The following is a 14,241-nucleotide window of genomic DNA, read 5'->3' as shown; positions in this document are numbered from 1 at the left end:
AAAAAAAAAAAAAAAAAAGAATCACAAGTGGACGTGTCTAACATTTTCCTTTGGCTCCACCCCATAATATAACTGCGAAAGGCATGAATTATAATTAAACAACAAAGATCTGACGTGCATGACTTTCCACTAAGAAGTTGGAAGCCTCAGGAAAGCCTGTGTTTGATTTGGCTGATTCAATCCCATAAAAGTCTGAACCTATTTGAGTTTCTTTTCCACTGGGCAGACCTCTCATTCCAAATAATTTACAGTAATTTTTTTTTTGAGACAGCTTCTCACTATGTAGTCCTGACTGGCCTAGAACTTACTCTATAGATGAGGTTGGCCACGAACTCACAGAGATCTGCTTGCCTCTGCCTCCTGAATGCTGGGGTATACTACCATCCCTGTCTTGATTTTCAGTATCTTTAATAAACCACACAACTCAAACAGTTAAAATATCATCACAGTCAATATACTCTGACACATCCTTATCCAATCATATTCTACAGCAAGACCGCTGGATGGGTGATAGCCCCTTTAGATGTACTGGCCTCAATCCAAGACAGGCTAGTATTGTATTAGTAGTAGGTTCCACAGCTCACATAACAGTGTCTCCGCTACACAGTGTTCAGGTGCAACCATGCTTGGGAAGATTGGGGTGCAAAGCAGCATCTCTCTTTAACAATGCTCTCTTTAAGTAGCATCTAACGGACTGAGACTGGAGAGAAGTGTCAGTCAACTAGAATAGTAAATGTGATAGGTAGTAGTATCTTAAAAGATTTACAAGTTCTGTGTTTGCTAGGCCCCAGCATAGCCTCACAAGAGACAGCTATATCAGGGTCCTTTCAGCAAAATCTTGCTAGTGTATGTTATGCAATGGTGTCAGCATTTGGAGGCTGATTATGGGATGGATCCCCGGGTATGGCAGTCTCTAGAAGGTCACAGTCAGCTATTGGATGGATCACAGGGCCTCCAATGGAGGAGCTAGAGAAAGTACCCAAGGAGCTAAAGGGGTCTGCAACCCTATAGGTGGAACAACAATATCAACTAACCAGTATCCCCCACCCGAGCTCGTGTCTCTAGCTGCATATGTATCAGAAGATGGCCTAGTCGGCCATCATTGGAAAGAGGGGCCCATTAGTCTTGCAAACTTTATATGCCTCAGTACAGGGGAATACCAGGGCCAAGAAGTGGGAGTGAGTGGGTAGGGGAGTGGGGAGGGAGGGTATGGGGGACTTTTCGGATAGCATTGGAAATGTAAATGAAGAAAATACCTAATTAAAAAAAAAAGATTTACAAGTTCAAGTTACAATAGTCTTTCCTTAGCGTAAGTGTAATACATATTCACTATAGACAAATTTGAAGTAATAATCAAGAATTCTGACAGCTGGAAATAGTGTTTTAACATCTTAGCTTCTAAGTTGTAAAAAAGGAAAGGGTTGGTATAGTCCTTGTTCTGGAAATAATGACTAAGGAGGAAAGCAGCTAGTGGTGAACAGCTTTTAAATAATGCATGTATAATGATTGGCTATGCAGTTTGGCTATATTCTGCAATCCTAGTAATTATCTCCTGGGGTCCAAATACCATGGTATCGCTGACATAAAAAAAATCTCTCCTTTCTGAGTAGCAATCATCTAATGAGCCAACTACTATAGCACTTCACAGCACCCATTCCTACTGCACATGGCCTTGGCGGTGCTAAGTGATCCCAATAAAGGACAGCACTCCTGTCACTGCCCTGGACACCAACCACCATCCAACGCATGCCCAATATGCACATATCCAATTGTGATCTCCCTTTGAGAAGCTCACAGGGACGTAAAGATTTCTGAAAGATAACTATCGTCTCCTTGACTTTTGAAGACACACAACTAACTCCAATAGGCTTCGGCTCATGCCCAGTTGCTAACCAAGCTGCCAGACAGAAAATCACCCTTTGTAAGTGTGTTACTTTTGTGTCACAGTGACCAAAGTACCAAACAGAGGCACATTAAAGGAGACAAGGTTTTTCAGGGCTCACAGGTTAAGGAGCTTTGGTCCTTCTCACTGGAAAGGCATGGCAGAATTCATGGTGGCAGAAGCATGTGGCAGACCCTACTCACGCTGTGGTAAACCACAAAGCAAAGTGATCTGGCTGGAACCAGGGTTAGATATAACCCCCAAATCCCTAGCCACCACCTAAAGTCTACTTTACAAATAACAATTGTCAGGCAAGCACTGAAACCATGAGCCTCTGCAGAAACTACAGATCGAAACCCCCTGTAGACAGCATGCTGCATATTAGTTTAGAAGCTATCTGGAGTTAGTTCATCTTAGCTGGTGAAGGTTCCTACTTCTCAGGGCTTGGGGCCTAAAATGAATCTCCATGTTTAGAGACATCCCCTCTTCTTCTGTCAGAGTCCCATGGCTACCTGTGTGGGGAGCCTCTGATAGCGAAGGAATTAAACAGAAGAAACCATGATGACTAACCCTAAGCTGCTCCGCACTAGCATCTACCCAGTGACTCAGACCCCTTATGGCCTTAAGCTGCAGGAGCATCTTGACTCGCTCTTAGCAAAAGAAATTAGCTGGAAGGGACCTCCAGGAAAGAATCCTGAGCAACAGCAACCCCACTTTCCTGACTTACTCATCAGAAAGAAAAAGGCAAAGGAGATACAAACTGGTAAATCTGGCTGCTTTGGTTTTGGAAATCTAGAGAGAAAAGTAAGTATCATTTGGTGCTATCTAAAATGCAAGTACCAATTGTGATCTCCCTTTGAGAACCTCACGAAAATATCCACCCCCATGGAAATGCCTCAGAAAAACAAAAGTTGTAAAGATACAAAGCTATATTGGTAGGGAAATTTGGGTTTTATTGTCCTTGAAGTTTTTGTAAACTCCACACTCCTCTAGGTTTAGACTAGTGTGTTAATATTTGTCTGTGTACACATATGATTCACATAATGGAGATTAGTCATCCTTATCACACTTGAACTAAACTGTACCCAGCCCCCTCCCTGCCTCCATCTCCCCATTAATGAGTTAATAAGAATTGAAATTAAAGGGCCAAAGTTAGACCAAGAGATGCCTTTGCAAGCCTGGTAGACCTGGATAAAAGGCAAGAGAATCAAGAGTCCTAAAACATGAGTCTGCAGCTGCTCATGACAAGGTTGAGTCCCTAGTGTGGACACAAAGATATTCTTTACAGAGCACAACAGTTACAGTCCATAACAAAGGTTTTAGGTTTTATTTTTTCCAAGGCTGAAAGTGAGACCACTTAACAATGAGATGGGGCCCCGCAAGCTCAATGCCAGTGTCCTTTCTAGGAAGAAGTTGGCTTTCCTTCGTACAGGGTAAATTCCCTCCCAAAATGCCCCAAGTGCCTAGCAATGCCTCATCTTGAAGTCTCAACTGAACCCTTCGTTCTAATTGTAACAAGCAGAGCCACAATGGGTCCAAGAGGTCAAGGGTTATCCATCTTATTGTGACTACATCCCAGCCCTCTGTGTCTTCCACATGACACATAAGTCAAAAAGGTTTGTTGAGTGAACTAATGGACAAATGATGAATTTTCTACTCTCACGGCTTCCCTACAGTCTTTTCTATCTCTGACCCCATCGAATTGCTTCCTTTTGTGTCCATCTTGCCCCCACACTAAGAGCCTTCTGACTGCTGTCACCAAACCTTATTTAGCTCTTTTGTATCAGAGCAAGTGAGAGGCTCACAGTGAAAAGGTGGCCCAGGATTTATGGACAGCAGCTAAATGAGGGCCTGCCTAAATCAACACTCCGATACTTGTAACTAAACCCCCGCCATCACTGAGGGATGAACGGCCAAGTTGAGGCTGATGCTTCAACTCTAATCTCCCAGCTCAAAACTGATTTTCACCATTCTAGTTCCCTGTGTGTCTGTAATCCTAGCACTTGGAGTTATAGATAAGAGGATCATAAGTTCAAGGTCAACCTCGGTGACACAGTGAGTTTGACGCAGCCTGAGCTGTATGAGAGACACTGCGTCAAAAAATAAAATTAATTCTTTGATATTAATTGTTGATGTTTGGCCTGCTGCTGTGCATTGTAATGCTAAATTCTGTACCGGAAGGTCTGGGCCTACAAGTAAATTCTCATGTGTACAAGATTTTGTTGTGCAAACCTTGTTCCTTGATTTCCAACTATTGGTTAAATAGAATTGGTTACAGCCAATTACTTGAGGGATTAGAAATAGGTGGGGTTTGAGTTACCTGGTGTGGGGTGGGTGAAGAGAGAGGGGTAAGAAGAGACCAGGAGAAGGGGGAAGTATGAGGAGAGGGGAGGAAGCCACCATGAGGGGAGATGGACCATGAGCAGGTAGCAGGTAGCTAGCAAGTATTTGGGGTACACCACTGGAGAGGTAGCCAGGATAGCAGTTAGAAAAGTAGATTAGGGGTTATCCCCAGGAATTGTCGAAGCCAAATAAAATAACTATAGTCTGAGTATCATTCATCTGTAAGCTAGTCAGGGGTAAGCGTAAATTGGTTGTGCATGTTGGCGATTAATATATATTATAAAATATTTTGTAAAAGATTGTCAAACTACAATTGGTGAATGCCAATTCCACTGTAGGCATTGATAAGAAAAAAAATATGGCTGATAGTGTATAAGGTATTCTTAAACACTACTTCACTAGATAGAAATGCCAGGTGGTTCACCTATCAAGCTCATTTTTAGTCTTCACAAGCACTAATGGGGCTGATTCTACTACTAGCCCCGAAAGAGAGCTGTAAAACTGAGGCCAAGTTTCCTGGCTTAAGGAGGACAACAGAATCATGGTTTCGATTGAAGCATGCTGGGATGTGCACTTCTATGCACTGCCAAATGCATCCTCTACCCCTGATGCTGGACCTGGGGCTTGTTGGTTCTTATTAGGGTTGTGCTTTCCCAGCTGCCCGCCGAATGGTCTGCATGGTCCCTCTACCCTCAACTCAGCAGTCAGCTGTGAGTTTATTACCAAGTGTCCTGTTGCCCACTTGCCTTCTGCTCTGAGTAGGATTTGGGTTGAACTTGAAAGAATTTATCTTACTTTCACTGACTACATGTCCTATGTCTGGCCCTTTGTTGTCTGTTTCCTATTTTCTTTGGCCCATTGGCCTTCAACTTGGAATATTTTATTCCATTCAGTGCCCTTGGCTACCCCCAAGCACTCCAGGCAGGAATCTCATGCGACTCTAAGGAGCAGATTCACTTCTTCCTGAGTTGAGACACTTGGAGAAATTCCTGGGATTTCTGCCTGGGCAGATATGCAAGGTCAGGGGAATGCTTTCAATGTCATTATACTAAGAAGCCAGCGACTGTGAAGCAAGGCTTTAGCTGTGTTCTATTTGTCTGTTGCCAGGGAGATGCCGGCAATGAGATCCTCGTGTAGTCTGTCCTTCTTGTGGTGTGGGTTCTAGTGTCTGAAAGGCACAGGGTACTTGGTACCACTTACAAAAAGGCAGAGTGACTTTCTTGGTGCATTGTGCTGAGTGTTCAAAGATGCATTGAACACTCAGCACAATGCATCTTTCGGGGCTCTCCTATTTCCATGTGTTTGGTTCAGAGGATGACTTAAGATCATATGGGGCTCTATACTTTGTGGGAGAGTGACCAAGGATAGAAACTACGGAGTTGTTTTAGATGTAAATGAACCTTCCTAAAGAGTTCTCCCTCTTGCCTTTTTTCATGTTAGCATCTGGCTGTTTATAACTTAGGACCCTGCCAAGAAAATACAAACCACTCTAGACCTTGCTGGGAAAATGAATTTAACAGAGACAGGATTAAGTTCAAAGGTAAGACGGATATTAGGAGGTCTTAAAAAGCTACATAGACAAAACTGAAGAAGGGAACTCAAGTGAGCCTCAGCCATGATAGAAGAGACTGAGATGGAGACAATCGGAGTCTGTCTTCCACTGGTAGCAAAGCTGGGTTCACCCTTGAACAGCTCAGGGCGCTAATACAGCATTCAAGACAGACGCCCGCGCTAACGAGGAAACTCTGGAGGCCTTGGCTGACTCACTGACAATGACCAAAAGAGACAATAGGCTTTGGTTCCTATATGGAAGGGGTAAGGCGGAGCTTAAGCAGTTGTCCGAGGCCTACGCATCTGAACTGGAGTCAAGGGAACAGACTTTTCCGTCTCCAGTTGTCAGAAGCTCTGAGTCTGGCCTAGAGCTTTAATGTCCCAAGGAAAGATTGGGAAAGGTACACCATACCCATTGGGTTCTACAAAGCAGTACCCCAAGGACTCCTCCCAAAATGACCCTGGACTCTCGGAAGCTGTGCAAGTCTCACAAAGTCTCACATTCTCTTCTGGGTACCAAAGCAGAAATGGCAGGTCACAGGATTTCTGACTCGCCAGCATATCTAGCATAGACTCTTTTTGTTCATATTTTTTCAACTTCCTTGTTGGGGCAGGGGTCTGTTGTGTCTTATGTCTATCAATAGTACATTAATAATAAACCTAGCTCTTCCCAAGGGAGGGGAAAACTATGTAGAGATGCGACCTATAAATTGTCAAGAGCAAAAAGTCACTATCAAGCCTTTGAAGTGCAGGGACAGTTTAAAAATAAAAAAGAGGGTATGAGGGTGTGAGGGGAGGTGCAGCAAAAGAAAGAGGAGAAATGGAAAAAAATACAAAGATACAGTCGCCAGTCAAGCTGTAGGTTACCTGGTCATAGCTAGGTACATGGATGGCACAAAGGAACACAGGTCAGGTCAGGCACCAGAAATCCCAGCTTTTTGCTATGAGGGTTTGCACTCACATTGTGACCCCACAGGTGCTTAAGAGTGTCAGAGCAAAGGCTACTCTGTCACTTTCCTCTCCAAAACATCAACATCCCTCCTTAAACAACATGACATCATCTACAGCACAAATTATCAAGAACTCATGTTATTTGTAGTTAATGGGGAAATTGAGCCAAATTTTGAACAAATCTACCCCTGGGATTGAAAAGAATTATATCAGAGAACTGGGATAAGTCTACAAATTTTTAAAATAAAAATGTGTTAAAAATCAACAGGACTTCTTTTTGAATGAACACATTTTGTGTATAAGAAAGCTCATTGTGTTTTCCCAATTTTCCAAAGAACTTCAAAAAAATGGAGCTACTTTGCTATATTTACCTAGGCGTCTAATGCCAATATTAAATCTTTTTAAAAAGGAAACTGGAAAGGCTAATGCATGTGCCTTTTCTATATATGTTTTAACTCACTTTTAAAATGTGCATTTGGAATACACTAATTTCATCATGAATATATTTACTTTTTGAGATACCACATCCAAAAGCCCACACAAAAAGAGTTTATCAGAGCTAAACGACTTTAGTTTTATCATCCAAAGTAGGGTTTGTTATGTTTCCTGAGCACTTATTTATTGTGTTCAAGCCCTGAAAAAAAAATCTAGAAAATGGAAAGGTATGGTTTAATTAAAAGGAATTCCTTCCTCTCTGCCTCTGTTCCTCCTTCTTTCCTTCCCTTCCTCCTGTGGGATACCCAACTGTTAGTACCTGGTGTAATAAAATCTCCTTAAAAACAACGTCAACTTGAGACGTGATGCTCACTTCATTCACCTGTAGGAATGGTTCACTACCATGCCGTCTCCACCACAAACACACTATACACACAACAGCCTGGGCTTCCAATTTGACCATGATGCTAGAGTGATTGAGCAATAGCAGCCATGAAGCTAGCCAACAAACAATCAGCACCATGCGTCATCTAAGATTTATGAAAGAACTATTGAATTTCAGGCGGCCTGGGGAAACAGAGCACACGTTCCTTGACAAGAACAGAGTCTCCTCCGAGAGCTAGAATTAACAAAAGTGAAATCACTAAAATCCAATGCAAGAGAGTCTGTTCCACCTGCGTGCTAATGGTGCATGTCACACACTCATGAGGGAGGAAGCAGTCCGTTGATTTATTAAATATATGTTTGGAACTGCTGTCTACATGGTAAGATTTTTAATTTTTTTAAGTAAAAAAAAAATAAGTATATTGGCTTTCATGGCAAAAAGAGGCCTTTATTTATACTGCTTTACTGCTTTTGTTATGGTTGGAAAGACATAATTGGATCTGATTTCAATTTGACAACGGCCTTTTTAAAAAAAAAAAAACCTTCATGTGTTTAGAGGATGGTTTTGACTTGATTGTGATGCATCTCAGAAACAGTGTTATGAAAGATGGCGATGCCTAAAGAAATGTTTTTCTCTCTATCCTGTCTTATACTTCCTTGAGGAGCTTATAAACCTGTATATTCTAAAAAGCTACATCTGTAATTAAGTGCTATAGAAGGATATAAGAGAGAAAACCACACGAATGAAGGGTAAAAGTTGGCATAGTGGAGTGACCTTTCTTATCCCCTTCATTTCTCAGTGCCTGAGAAGTTGTATCTTCTGGGGAAGGAGAATAAAGGGAAGGGGGCAGTAGGAAGGAAGTCATGCTACCCATGGGTGGGTTTGATCTAGGAGGGTGATAAGTTAAATGATGACTCATGATTTTGTCTCCCTCCAAAATGGACTTAACTGACTGAACGTACTTCCCTGTACTTCCACATGAACTGCACTTTCTGACTACCACCACTGGTTCTGACAGACAGAGGATGGCAAAATTAAAAGCTTGAATTTCGGAGACTTAGCCCAGAAAGGCAATGCGAACTCTCTGTTTTCTGTTGTTCACCACCAGCTCTGGGGAAAGTGATGACCCACTGCCATGGAGAGTCCCCTGTTGAGGAGATGAGCCCCCATGGCCACCCTGGACACCAGATGCCCTGTGCAGAAGCCATCCTGAGATGGTTTCCCAGCCTAGCTCAGCCTCTGCTTGCTTACAAGCCTTGTTGATGTCACATCTTCCACTTTAGACATCACTGTGGGCTCAGTGCTTTTAACTGAACACCCATCCACTGGAGAAAGAAAAATTAAAAGAAAAAGAAAATAGAAAGAAAATCCAATGCCAAACACCTTAAAGAGACAGTGCATTAGGACAATACCATCAGACTTGCAGAGAGAGGACTTGTTCTAAAGGGAGTCCAAGTTACACTACATCTCATTGCATGAGAAGAGGGAAACGTATCTGTATTCACCTCTCAAAAAATGCAAAGTGGGGAGAAGAGAGCAAAATGTATTTTGGTTGATTCTTAATAGCAATGGAAATAAATAACATGTGCCATACAACTGACTGTCAATGGTAATAAAAATGATCACAGGAAGACTTATTATATTCAACTGCCAAGCAGCAAATCTTAACAAAACTCATTTACACACCCTCTCTACTCAAGCTGGTCTGGCCCATGAAGGTTATTTTTTTCCAGAACTAAAGCAGGATACACGGACATTAAGAGTTTTCTCAATGATCCTTTCCATTGTGACAATCTTGGCTGAGAGTTACTGGGATGCTGTCATTGATATCAAACACCATCTGTCAAATTTATCTGTAGCTCTCACAGCTAACTTTTAAATCACAGGAATAGTGAACACAAGAAACCTCCCCAGTATCAGATCTGGGTCTATTTTTGAACAGCGTATCACCTGTGTTACAAACATATGTTATCTTAGTATGCAGCAGCCATCCCTGCCTCCATGCCATTTCTTGGTCTCTCAGATGGACTGTCATTTACATATGGCATCTGAACAATGCCATGTCCTTTCACTTGTGTTTGTTTGAGGGTATTCCCTGATCAATCACTGGTGTTTATGTGGAAGTACAATGTGTACGTGCCTCTAGGAAAAAATCCTTTCAGTGAAATATAGACCCGGTTGTTCTGCTCAGTGACTTTGAACAGTTAATATTACCTATTTGCTGCAGTTTCATCACCTAAAATAGAGTTTTGTTGGGTATATGGGTATAGTGATGCACATCTGTAATCTCAGCACTTAGGAGGATCAAGAGTTCACAACTAACCCCAGCTACATAGCAAGTTCAAAGCCAGCACAGGCTCAAAACAAAACAGGCTAGCATGATAGCTCAGCCAGTAGAGTGTTTGCTTTGCAAATGCAAGTATCTGAGTTGGATTCTCAGAACTCATAGAAGAAGAAAAACAAAAGAAAGAGAGAGGAGAAGGAGTTGAAGGAGGAGGAGGGAGAGAAGGAGTTGAAGGAGGAGGAAAAGGAAGAATAAGAACAAGAAAGGAAACAGAAGAAGACAAAGGAGGAGTAAGCAGTGTCATGCACTTGTAATCCCAGTACCAGAGGCAAAAGCAAGAGATCCCTGGAGTTCTGATCAGCCACCTTAGCTTACTTAGCAAGGAGGGTAAGATGTCTCATAAAGGCAGGATGGATAATACCTGAGTAACAGTGGCCATTGTTGTCTGACCTCCACTTTTACCTATATACATGTGTGTGCACCCCCAAAACATGCATGTACACACACACACACACACACACACACACCACGCATACACGTATGCTAATTCAGCACTGGAATGATACTCAGTGGTTAAACATCTTTCCGGCATATGGAAGGTCCTGGATTTGACCTTCAACGTCACAAAAATAACGGAGCTAATCCTGATCTCATGGGATTTTTATTTTTAATAAACAATGTGCTGGCCAACGAGCACAAAGTATTTGCTCCATATTTACCAACACTCTTTCTTATCAAAGTCCACACTCACATCCTTCTCTAAATCCTGAAACCCTTTACTTCTACACATCTCAAGGCCCCTGTCACCCCCAGCCTATAACTCAGCAGTATTACATCCTTCTTTCATCTCTGGGCCATTCCCAATTTTTGGATGAGGTAGTGTGTGCGTTGGTCCATGATAACTATTGGCAGAGGTGTTTGATGCTGAATAAGTTCCAGCCATAAATAATAGTATTATCTCTCACATGGAGAAGCCACAAAACCTCACAAAATCCCTGTGCCGAATAAAACTTTGCTGATTTATTGTAGGAAACATAACAAATATGAAATTCAGTTTTAACTGGGAGAAATAAAAAATGAAAATACTGAGTTGGATGGTGCCTTGATCCAACTATTTTTCAAGAATTAGAGGAATTGTCAATGAAGTCAGAAGTTAACACATTTTATTGATTCTTTCTGAGTGAATTAAAAAGATCTCATCCTGAGTAAATAACTCATTTCAAATAAAGAAAGAAACTCATGGTTGACCTGGTTATATTCTGTTTTCAATTCAAGATATCAGTGTGGATATGAACATATCAACAACTGGAGTAAGAAACAGAACTGATACATTGACTATTCAGGAAATCTATTTTGGTCACCCTAGTTGGTTACCCAAGAGGTCAAGAAGTTCAGAAAAGCCAGTACATGACTGTGGCATTTAAAGGACACAAGGAAGAAGGTAAAGGTTGATCCTGATAAAAAAAAGAGCCCACACCCAAGGGCAGTACAGGGTGTAATGAGAGGAACTAAGCAAGCAAGAAAATGTTGGTCCACAGACAAACCGTTTTCTTTGACTATAGTAAGGTAAGGGAAAGCAGATGAGAAACCAGGTTTTATAACAAAAGCACGCTGCTGGGCAGAATGGAGGCCATCAGTCAGCATTGATGTGTGTGAAGGAAACTTCAGCTGGTCTCTCTGAATCCTCCCATTCTGAGGCTCCTCTGTCTGTTACAATCTAACTGAGAAGAGAGCCGGCAGACTACGATTCCCTGTAAGTTGAGTCAGACAATCTGAGATGAAGTGAGACAAAGGATCAAGGAGGAGACAGAGAGAAAGACTGCCAGAATGAGCAAAAGTAGTCCCTGAGTTAGTAAAGGGAGCTGTGGAGAGCCATCCCTCATTGCTTAGACCAAGTCTCTGTCCTTCGTTTTCTAGTACTCTCTACAAGCTAAGAATATTTGGTCAGTTCTCAAAGGAAGGAGATAAGCAAAGGTACTATGCCAAAGTAGTATTTTTAAAACTGAGATAATAAAATCCAAGATCTCCTGTGATGCTTAGTGTGTGAATTTGACACAACCTTGGGAAGAGAGTCTCAGTGAAGGACTGTTTAGAGCAGTTTGGTCTATGGACATTTCTATGGAAGACTGTGTTGACTGCCTTAATTGATGTGGGAAGACTCAGTCTCAAAATGTATCTGACCCCTGACTTGGGTTCTTGACTATATAAGAGTATAGAAAAATAGCTGAGTACCGTGTGTGTGTGTGTGTGTGTGTGTGTGCAATTGATTTCTCCCTGCCCTTCACTGTGAATGTGGAGTGACTAGCTGTTTTAACTTCCCATTGCTTTGACATCCCTGCTGTGATGGACTGTCACCTGCAAGTGTGAGTTAAGATAAAAACCCTTTCTCTGGGGTTCTTACTCTGGGAAAGTACTAAATTACTCTTGTAAGAAAATATTTTATCACATCAACATAAAATGAAACTAAATCATGCCCACCCACACATCAACTGGTCTTTTAATGAAAAATGAAGAGAGGAATGCAGGGTAAGAATGCATTCCACTTCTTCAGCTTGATATGACTGCATGGCTACACCAGCATTTCAAACATCTCCCTTCCCCTGCCCCTCCCCCCTTTTGTTTTGTTTAGACAGATTTGCCCTTGTAGCCCTTGCTGTCCAGGGACTCTCTCTGTAGACCAGGCTGGCCTTAAGCTCAAAGAGTCACCTGCCTGTGCCTGAAAGTGCTGGGATTAAAGTTGTGGGCCAACATGCCCCACTCACTTATGTATATTTCTATATATTTTACTGTACAGCATGTTTTGTTTTTTTTTAAGAAGCTTGAAAAACTACAACAGAGAAACCAAATGGAGGACTTCTGATGAAACACTGGCCAACGGAAGGAGGCTGTGTGTCTTCAGCCTCAGCAGAGAGAGAGCTTCATTTGAAGCCTGTGCTAAAGACTATCCGTTAGCCATGTTTCTTTTACTCTTGCTTTCACAGTTATTATACCGATGAGTAACAGTATGTATTTTTCATTATGAAATAGTGCTCTCTTAAGATGGATTTATATAATTATAGATAATTATAGTAATCATGATAATTATAATTGATACAATGAAAAAAAAAAACCAAAAGCCTCCTGTTTCTTACTACTGGTGCTGCCATTGGCTGACTTTGAGCCTTGTTTGGCCTCAGTACCTTCATGTGTTTCCTTTTATATAAAACTGGAGGGCCAAGAGAGCAGATGGCTGAGGACTTCAATTTAAATTCAATTGCACACACATACAATAGAGTAATGCCATGGAAATTCATATACTCAACGGTTGTCGAGCTACCATTTGAGAACTCCTGGGTGATTTTCCTCTGATCTAATCATTCAGTTAATCTTGCAGTATAGGAAAGACTCCATTTGGCGAGAGCAGAGTACAGATTTCCATAAAGAGCAAAGTCAACTTGTAGCTTGCTGAGAGTGGCTTGGGTGCTGGCTCTAAGTTCTGTGAGTCACAGTTTCTCTAGCAGCAACACCCTTGAAGAGTGCCCTGTTGGCAGAAGGACATTCCCTTGGATGGCCAGATCTTTGGTGCATTGGAAGGGCATTAAGCCCTTCTTTCTGACTTTGTGTTTTGCATGATAATCACAACCAGACCATAATCAATGTGACAGCCATGGAGGAAATGAAGTTAAAAGCATTGTGCACTGCCAATCACAACACGCTGACTCTCATGCCCAGCACTCTAGCTGTCAGCTAATGTCAGAGGCACATGAAACTGGAAGTAAATGTACCACGTGTTCAGGGGTGGCTATATTTCTGCACTAGGGTGATCAGTGTGGGGTTTATGCACAGGAGAGGACTAGCCTGAACCTTGCACTAAGAAGATGCATAACCCAAGGGGAAGAGGATTTCTTTGAAAGGTAGAAAAACAAATTAAATGTATGAAAATGAAGAAGCAGAAACACACCTATTCAGTGATCATGTGATTTTTTGTTTTTAAGTTCATTTATATGATACTACCTACACCCCTGTAAGTAAGACTCAGAGAATATCACAGAAAAGCCTGAGAACTGAGACAACCATTGCACAACAGACTTCTCTGGACATGACAGGGATGCTGCGCCCATGAACTCTCAGCAATATGGTTGCCTGTGTAAGATCGAACCAGCCAATATACCGATACGGATGAGGAGAAAGTTGACAAGGCCCTACCACTAAATGAGGAACTACAGGAAGTAAATGGCTGCCACTCATGAACCCTGTGACAGGTGCCGCAATCCTACATTGTCAGTCCTACACAGAGGTCCACATGGGCAATGTAACTGGACTCGGTAAGTTGCATAAGTTGCATACAGGTAGAAAAGTAGTTGTAGACAAGTTTGTGAATCTGAGGGGGCATAACGGAGGGACAAGTTTCTGGCGTCTTTCCCACGCCAG

The 14,241-nt window shown here is 42.0% G+C and overlaps 1 protein-coding gene across 3 annotated transcripts in view; it reads right to left on the bottom strand.

Annotated features, from left to right (window-relative positions):
• The window catches only part of Col14a1 (collagen type XIV alpha 1 chain), a 209,322-nt gene that overhangs the window by 5,105 nt on the left and 189,976 nt on the right, over positions 1-14,241 (bottom strand). The gene's annotated exons all lie outside the window — the stretch shown is intronic.

This window comes from Mus caroli, chromosome 15, assembly GCF_900094665.2.
Source record: "Mus caroli chromosome 15, CAROLI_EIJ_v1.1, whole genome shotgun sequence".
Taxonomy (NCBI): domain Eukaryota; kingdom Metazoa; phylum Chordata; class Mammalia; order Rodentia; family Muridae; genus Mus; species Mus caroli.
Note: the sequence above shows the minus strand (reverse complement) of the source record. Positions and strands in the feature narration are given on the sequence as shown.